Raw genomic sequence first — 9,404 nt, forward strand, 5'->3', positions numbered from 1 at the left:
CACCTCCCCGAAACAGCTAGGCTGCTAATTGTACTGGCTACCCCTCGTCTCATTAAAACTTTGATAGATTTTTCAAATCGAAGTGCATATCACCTACAGCGGCTTGTAGTACATCAAACAACTTAAAGTAAGGTAAGCCATGTTGAGCATGTAGGCGTGTTGGCTATCGAGTGGCCGATTACCCCCAATTCAAGAGCGTAAGTATGGATGCACGCTGGGAGCTAATAAGGGGGAAGGAGATTGTGCTGGACCTGCCTTAATAGTCGAGGACAATGGCCATTTCGTTCCTGGAATGGATGTGGATCGAAAGATGCCGCCATAAGCACCACACCGTCCTCCTAGTCCGGAAAACGTTGCCATCTCTGCGAGCCACGTATCATCAGGCGTTCTGAAATGGCCACACTTCCGACTCGAGCTAGTAGTCCTCCATAGCAACAAGTGTCAAACGATCCCCACCTTTACAGAGGAGGGCTCTTTCTTCAATCTGTTGGAGGAATCTGTTGCGAAACAATTGAAGGCTACGGGTTCAACAGAAACCCCGACAGTAGACCGGGAATGTAGAGAGGGTTGAATCGAGATCGCAGCACGTGTCACCATTGTTGGTAAGGGCTGTGTTGCACGGCATAAAATCGCTGATATACGTTCGGTTAGTCGTCTAATTCTGCACGCTCAGGTACGGCGATCTGGTCCAGCGTTTCCCAAATCTTCGAAGTCTTCCGTTAGAGGATTACGAGTTAATTCAAGCTAAATTACTTATTGGTCTCGATAGCTTACGTCTGTGCATTCTACTGAAACTGTGTGAAGGAGGTCCGAGCGATTCAATCGGTGCAAAATGCCTGCTGGGTTGGAATATGTATCGGGCGTTTTCCGATCCTGTCGCAAGCCAAATTAGCAGCTTAGCGATTACATCACCTTGGAAAGCGTTGGAGTGCTAGACCCATATGTCGTCCGGAATCCGTTGACGACAAACGTGCCAAAAAGTTGCTGCAGGCAATATACAAGAAAAGAAATCAATATTCAATTTCTAAAATGTTATAAAAGAAAAAAGACCAAATCGAAAATTTGAACCATCAGGACCAGTAATTGACGGTTCTGCCCCATGTGAAGGAAGGATAATTTATGCCGAAAAGGTCGAAACGATCAAAAAGTGTTCAGAATTTTTTTTCGGAACAGCCAGGGAACTATTACATTGAATATGGCATCATGCTTTTTGAGAATAAAATTTTAGTTCTGGCTTATTTGGGAATTTCATATGTGACCGGACGGTTCAGTCTATATTTCCGGAACCATATAACCGATCCGTATGAAATATCAAAGACGACTAAGAGGATAATAAACGTTTAATTTGGGACTAAGTTTGTGAAAATCGGCCAAACCTTGTGAGCTTGTTAATGTTATATCAGAATATATTGGCTCAAATGGCACACATTCTAGCGAAATTTTGACCTTTTTGCATTCAAAGCGGTATCGGTTTGAATCGGAATTTTTTATGTGACCGCGCGCCACAACCCGTTACTCCGGAACCATAAGTCGGATCGCAATTAAATTTAATAGCTGTTTATGTTGTTGTAACAACTTCCATTTGAAACACAAGTTGGTCCAAATGGTCTAGCCAATTCCAAGAAACCGATGTAATTGTTATGTTAAATTTGGATACTTTCGCCGGGGCTTCCGGTACCGCCGATGGTGGCCAATGTCGCCAAAGAGACTTTGAATGACTGTTCGTGACTTGGAACTACAAATCCAAGCAGTTGCGTTCACATTTTTGAAAATTTTTCACCTTTATTCATTCATCGCAGTACCCGTTGAAATTTGGTTTTTTTGCATGATCGTACTAATCACCCTGTAATTTTACGCAATGCCCTAATGCAAGTGCGAGGGTGGTCAGGGGGGAGGGGTTGATAAAAAGTGGAGGTGTAAGGGAAAGTAGGGGAAGGGTGGGCGATACTACACCCATCTGCATATTACACCTTCCATTTGAGACTTGTTTTGAAAAACATGTTTAATCCACCTAACAGTGTGATGAGACATTTCTTATAACTCTTATCACTCTTCGGATATTATAACGTTTAAGAACATTTAGAACTTGATGCTTCGCGATGTTTTTGATAACACATACTACATGGGATAGTGGCAGGACTCAGAGAATCGCTCATATCAGCATAGGACAACATCAGTGCTAGAAATCTCAAACCAAATCAATGGGAAAGCGAAAAAATAGCCCAAAACATAGACATACCAACGAATTATTGTTAATGCTCTGTTTATAAAATATCTATATTGTGGTGGGAAAACTGAATTTTCCTAAAGGGGTTATATATTGTACTTAGCCAAAAAAATCGAATTTTTTCAAATAGTTTATAATTTTCGCAAACTTATTAGGAAAAAATGTTCAATAAGTTTTCGTAATATTGTGTAGGAAAAAAGCTGAAAATTTCAGTATTTTCTCTATCTGCAACGTATAAACCCTTAAGTATACCAATTAATTGGTATACGAATTGGAATAGGTTCGCCAAATTTTGGAAGAGGTCTATGAAATAACCCCTTGAGAACTACCTAAAAATTGTTGTAGTTCGATGCAATAAAAAAATCTCCAAAAAAGAAATGTACCTATTAATGTGAAACACAGCGAATAATACATACAATAAAGACCCATTTTTATCAGTCTCATGGTGTATTTTAGGCTGACAAAATGGGGACATTGACTAAATCGGGCAATTTTTTTTTCTTTATAATAAACTGAAGCTGTTAAAATATTCTTCTCGTCCCTTGATGTAGTCTGATAACTATTTCTGATTATGATGAACTTTTTATTTTCGAATATTTCGCATATCTTCATGATAAGGAAAACATGCTCAAGAAAGGATTTACTCGAATTCAGTCTTGTTCGTCTGCTAGAGCCCATCAAACATATGTTCATATTTGGCTGATAAAATCGGGGTTTCAATGTGTTATAATAGCTCAGCATTCGAAGAAGTTTCTTTTGAACGAGTGTAGAACGACTTTGTTTCTACTTACTTGAAATCAGCGGCGTAGCCAGAAATTCGTTTTGGTGAAAATCGATCTTACTGTCCAAACGGCATAATTCCGAAACCGTAATTTTTGAAGTTTTAAAATTATGCAGAATTAATTTTTCAGAAAATAGTATCAGAGCTCGTGTCTTTAGCGAATATGTTGGGACTTTATTGTAGTCATGAATATTAACCTGAGAAAATTCACCATAAATACTTCTTGGACGATATACCGTCAAAATTATTTTATCAAATGATGCGCTGTTTAACGTTTGTAAAACTCATCGAAGATACTAAACCTCCGAAATTATCGGTTTCAAAATCATGCTATCTTGACCTTAAATTACTGTTTTTAAATATTTGACCTATACAACAAAAATCAAATGCTCATCAAAATCGATCAGAACCTGCTAGAATCGAATGGAAATCGTCATTTTTCATAAATTTCTCTCTACATTCGGAAAGTGTTATCCTAGTTAATAATCATATTACGTTTTCGTCTCAACTCGACGCATTCCTAAAATAAAAACCTGTTTTAATCCACCTAGTGGTGCAATTGTGCTTGTCTCATTTGTCAGGACTAAGATTCCATGGCTGATTATGTTCAATACAATGGTGGAAATGAATATTACATGTTCAGTACGATTTGCACATACATACAATGGATCGACAGCCACGATCTTGAAATACTATGTGATACTGAATCATCGCTTGAAACCAGCGGCGGATCATGGAGAAGGATCCGGGAGGTCCAGGTCCTGCCAAAAATTTTCAACTTGTTAAGAAATTTTAAACTAGTTTTAATTTTAAAGTAGCAACCCCTCACTGCATACTTCCTCCGGGCCGGTATGATTGACGATTTTTGGAGTGATTGCATTACCTTTCTATATGAGAAAGGCAAAAATGTACCAAAGTCCAAAGAAGCCAATTTTTGTCAAACATCTCAATGTTTCATGCATTTTAAAGTCATTTGGCATCAAAAATACAAATTTGATTTTGAAAATTTTTCATTTCAGTTTATATGGAAATTTGCTGTGTGATTGCACTCTTCAACTCGTAACACCGGAACCGGAAGTCCAATCAATAAAAAATTCAATAGCAGCCGATGGGAAGGTTGTATCGTTCATTTGAGACTAACTTTGTGCAAATCGGTTCAGCCATCTCTAAGAAACAGAGGTCACATTTTTTTCCACATACACACATACACACACAGACATTTTCCGATCTCGACGAACTCAGTCGATTGGCATATGACACTCGGCCCTCCGGGTCGGGATTAGATTGACGAATTTTAGAGTGAATGAGAAAGGCAAAAACATTTTTAGCAAATGTTGAAAGTTATGCATTTTTTTGGTGAGCAGTTCTACACACTTAAAAATATTTACATCTCGCAAGATGCACATAAAAGGAGCGTCATAATTCACTTCAATTTACATTCAAGAACATGTAAAAATGCGTTTTGTTCACAAGTCTACATCTCCATTCAGCCGAGTTCTACATCAAAAGAGACACAATATTTTATTTCACATCTCGAAACATGTCAAATTTCATTATTAGACAGCAAAATACGTCGCAATGTTGTTTACGTCAAATGTAATTTTCATTTTTTCTAAGTGTGTATGTTTCATAGACATTAAATCAATTTTAACTTCGCTTCCTATTAAATAAAGACCCTTATTACAGTACATCTCTACAAAAACGAGCTCAATTTGAAAATAAATCTGAGGATTATGATTGATTACAGAACTCTGGAATTTTAATGTTTTCAGGCAGGAATTTGATATTGATGCAATTAGACAACTGTGAAATCAAAACCAATAGATCAGTTACATATCAGGACCCCATTCCGACAATTTATCAAAAGTCCTCATGATGTTTCAGATAATTGTTATTGTAATATTGATTTAAATCAGTCAGCATCAATAAATTTTCAACTTCAATCCAATTTTTTTGTTGGGTGTGGTGGGGGGGGGGGGCTGTTGTATGGTGATAAACCCCAAAACCTTCTCTTGGCTACGCCGTTGCTTGTAGTTATTTATTTCGCTTTTCATTTTCCGATATTTTTCAGATCGATCCGATGGTTATAAGTTAGAAAAATTGCAGTCAGAAGGTTCGTACAAATGAACATTTTTGCACTGATAAGTTATCAAGTTCCTTCCAGACAACTTGGAAGTGTTCGGTGATTATTTCTAGCGGTTGTAGATAGTAAAATGAAATACAAAATTCGTTTTATCGAAATAATGTTTAGCTTATTTCAATGGATTATTACTATATTGAACAAAAAATAGGCGACAAAGAGTAATCAACAAACAACAAGCCATAACTTTTAAAGTATTCAAAATAGATATTTGAAGTCTTTAGTAAAGTTATTCGCAAAAGTAAGAGCTACAAATTTGCTGAAGACATCATTTCGATATAATCACTTCCAAGAAAATTTGTGAAAATATCTCACTCATAGGGGGATTCATCAGCAAAAGCACAATACCAAAAGAAAGGGCATATTGCCTCCATTAAATTCACCGAAGATACTATTGACCTAAAATAAGTCGTTTTGGCGTTAAAAATAGATTACATGTTTTTGGTCATATTTCTGGCAATGGGAAATGATAAAAATCTTTCGTCCGCATTTAATGTTAAATATCTCTTTTGATAATAGTCCGATTTCAACAATCTGTAGCTTGTTCGAAAGGTATTCGTTAAAGCTGTCTAAAAACATATAAATTGCTATTCTATATTGTCAATTTCGGCAGATAATTCAAAAAAACTGCAAAAAACGTAATTTTTACGCATTCAAACATTCATATCTTGGAAACTAAACATCAGAATCAAAAACAAATTAATAGCGTTCATACTGTTTTTTAGTTCTTTCATTTAAAATTGGTTTGGATAAGATCTGTTCAGCCATTGCTGAGAAACACGAATGAGAATTTGTCCGTTACATACACACACACACACAGACACACACACAGACATTGTCCCAAATCGTCGAGCTGAGTCGATTGGTATATAAGACTCGGCCCTCCGGGCCTCGGAAAAAATCTTGAAAGTTTGAGCGAATTCTATACATTTCTTTTATAAGAAATGTAAAAATCGGTTCGGTCATCTCCGAGTAAATGATGCGCAATTGTTGGTCACACACAGACATACACACATACGCATACACATGTTTCCCGAACTTGTCGAAGTGAGTCGAACAGTATAAGAGTGTCGTTCAACAGTTTCAAGCAATTTGTAACTAATTTTAATTATTTTTGCATCATTTATACATATATTGATTACGCCGATTTATATAGGAATTTTGCATGTGGCCGCATACCTCAACCCGTAACACAGGAACCAGAACTCCGATTCAAAAGAAATTTAATAGCATGCATTCAATAGAGATGTTGTGGCCTTCATTTGAGACTAAATATGTGAAAATCGAATCAGACATGTTTGAGAAGCAGATGTGAATTCAATTCAGGAACTTAATTACTTTCCCGAATCATTCGGTTTCGCAGAACGTGTCCAATGTGGCCAACGTGGATTTGATTAAGCATCAGTGAGCTGATACTATAAATCCAAACATTTTCAAACACATTTTATTAAGTTTTGCATCTTTTAGATATCATAGTGATTCCGATTTATATGGGAATTTCATGCATGACCTGTAACTCCGTAACCGGAAGTTGTAATTCAACGAAATTCAATAGCAGCCTATGGGAACGTTGTACCTTTCATTTGAGACTAAATTTGAAAAAATTGGTTCAGCCATCCCCGAGTAACCGATGTGCATATTTTTGGTCGCATACATACATACACACTCACACACACACATACGCGCACACGCGCAGACATTTGCCTAACTCGACGAACTGAGTCGAATGGTATAAGAGCTTCAGCTCTCCGGGCCTCGGTTAAAAAATCAATTTTCAGAGTGATTGCATAGCCTTTCTATAGGAGAAAGGCAAAAAGGTGCGAAATCGGCACAGTCCCAAAAAAGTCGATTTTTATAAAAAAATATTTTCGAGATAACATGAAATCTCGACGTTTCATGCATTTTAAAGATGTTTGGCATCAAAAATACGAATTCGATTTCTGAAATTTCATGGGGTCCTTCTTTGAAAAAAATTTTGAGTTCCGGCTTATATGGGAATTTCATATGTGACCGAACGGTTTAGTCTATATTTCCGGAACCACTTAAGCGATCCGTACGAAATTTTATAGACATCTGTGGGGATATTATAGCTATCATTTGGGACTAGGTTTGTGAAAATCGGCCCAACTGTTTTCGGGAAACTGATGTGAGTTCGTAAATTTTGAAATATGGCCGCTTTTCCCGGGCACTTCCGGAACCGTCTATGGTGGTCAATGTAGTCAACGAAAGTTTGGTTGGCCGTCGGTGACCTAGAACTGCAAATTTAAGTTGTTTGAAAGATATTTTAGCGAAATTTTTACCTTTTTTGCTTTCATCGGAGTATAGGTTTGAATCGCAATTTGCTTTGTGATCGCATGCCACAACCCGTAACTCCAGAACCGGAAGACGGATCGGGATGAAATTTAACAGCCGTTTACGGGGACGCAATACCTTTCATTTGAGGCCAAGTTTAGTCGAATCGGTCTAGCCATCTCCGAGAAACCAATGTGACTGTTATTCTGAATTTAGATACTTCCGCCGGGGCTTCCGGAACCGACGATGGTGGCCAATGTGGCCAAAGAGACTTTGAATGGATGTTAGTGACCTAATACTACAAATCGAAGTAGTTGTGGTTACATTTTGGAAAAAAATTCACCTTTATACATTCATTGCAGAATTTATTAAAATCGACATTTTCTGCGTGATCGTACTCATCACCCTGTAATTCTGGAACCGGAAGTCGGATCCATCAGAAATTCAATAGCAGCGTATGGGAACGTTGTACCTTTCATTTGAGACTAAGTTTGTCAAAATCGGTTCCGCCATCTCATGTGACATTTTGGTCACATACATGCACAGACGCACATACATACACACACATACATACATACACACATACATACATACACACATACATACACACGCACAGACATTTGCCGAACTCGACGAACTGAATCGAATGGTATATGTCCCTCGGCCCTCCGGGCCTCCGTTAAAAAGTCAGTTTTCAGAGCAATTGCAATACCTTTCTATTGAGAAAGGCAAAAATCGTTTTTCTCGAAATATGCTAAATGGCGCTTGTCATAAGATAGCACAACAGCAACGAACTCTGGACAGTAGGCCTGGCCGTTTTAATATTTGCGACATATGAAAATATGTTTCAAATATTAATATTGACAAGAAAAACACTATAGAACAACTGTAGTGTTTTCCATGATGATTTTTAATACTGGCTGTTCAAGGGTTAGAATAGAATAAAATATCAATGCTTGTAAAAAATCGGCGGAAGCAAGCCTCAAGCGCTGGGTGGCCTCCTTCACGTGTCTTATTACCAATTCATCCAATTGAAAGTAGTGATGATCAACAATTATCTGAGGTATAGCAACAAGGACATCATCTTCTACTGAGCTCTTTTGACATTGGCGGTTTGGCGAATGGTGCTCGCAAATATTATAAAAATTTTCGTATATAGCAGCGAACAATTCGTTTGCCCAATGAAGCTGTTTTGTAATAAGCCAACGACAGTCATTTCGTGGTATTTACGAAAAACTCGTAATAAAAAATAAAAGTGTTTCAATAGAACTACGAATGATTCATCATAGGTATGAAAAATACGTATATTTTATGAAAATTGTCTATACGAAGTTAATTCGTAGCGATTTACGATTAGATTCTATCAGTGTGGCATTTCCAAACATGTTCAAGATGGTGATATCGAAATATCTGGACGGAAGTTACTTTCCAGACAGATGGACAGATGGATGCTGCAGCTGGTACTGCTACCTAAACCAGAGATACCGCATCATGCAGGTCGATCTGTCTACTCGATATTCTTGGCGAGCTCTTGGAGAGGGTCTTTTTCAACAGGCCAACGATCAGTCAAATAGGAATTTTGGATTCTCCAAACAGTTGGGGAGGGAAGGAAAGAGAGAATCGGTATTGTGTCGTGGTACCGATGGACGTCAAGAGGCTCTAACAGCACCGTTGCACAACAATACTTGTGAAATATTCTCATAAGCTATTTTCCGAACCGAGTACTGATCTACGCCACAAACTCCATAAGGATCATGGTGAGAGTGTCACAGGACTCTATACTTGATTCAACGCTTTGGGATATTGCTAATAATGGCAATCAAACGCTAATGCTGCTTATAGGAGTCGAGATAGTTTGATTCGCAGGTGACGTCGTTCTAACGATAACAGGCAAGACGCCAGTAGAGGCGGAAATTCTGACAATGGAGGCCACCAATGCAATTGAAAACGGAATGAATGAAGTC

The sequence above is a fragment of the Topomyia yanbarensis genome, chromosome 2 (assembly GCF_030247195.1).
Source record: "Topomyia yanbarensis strain Yona2022 chromosome 2, ASM3024719v1, whole genome shotgun sequence".
Lineage (NCBI taxonomy): Eukaryota > Metazoa > Arthropoda > Insecta > Diptera > Culicidae > Topomyia > Topomyia yanbarensis.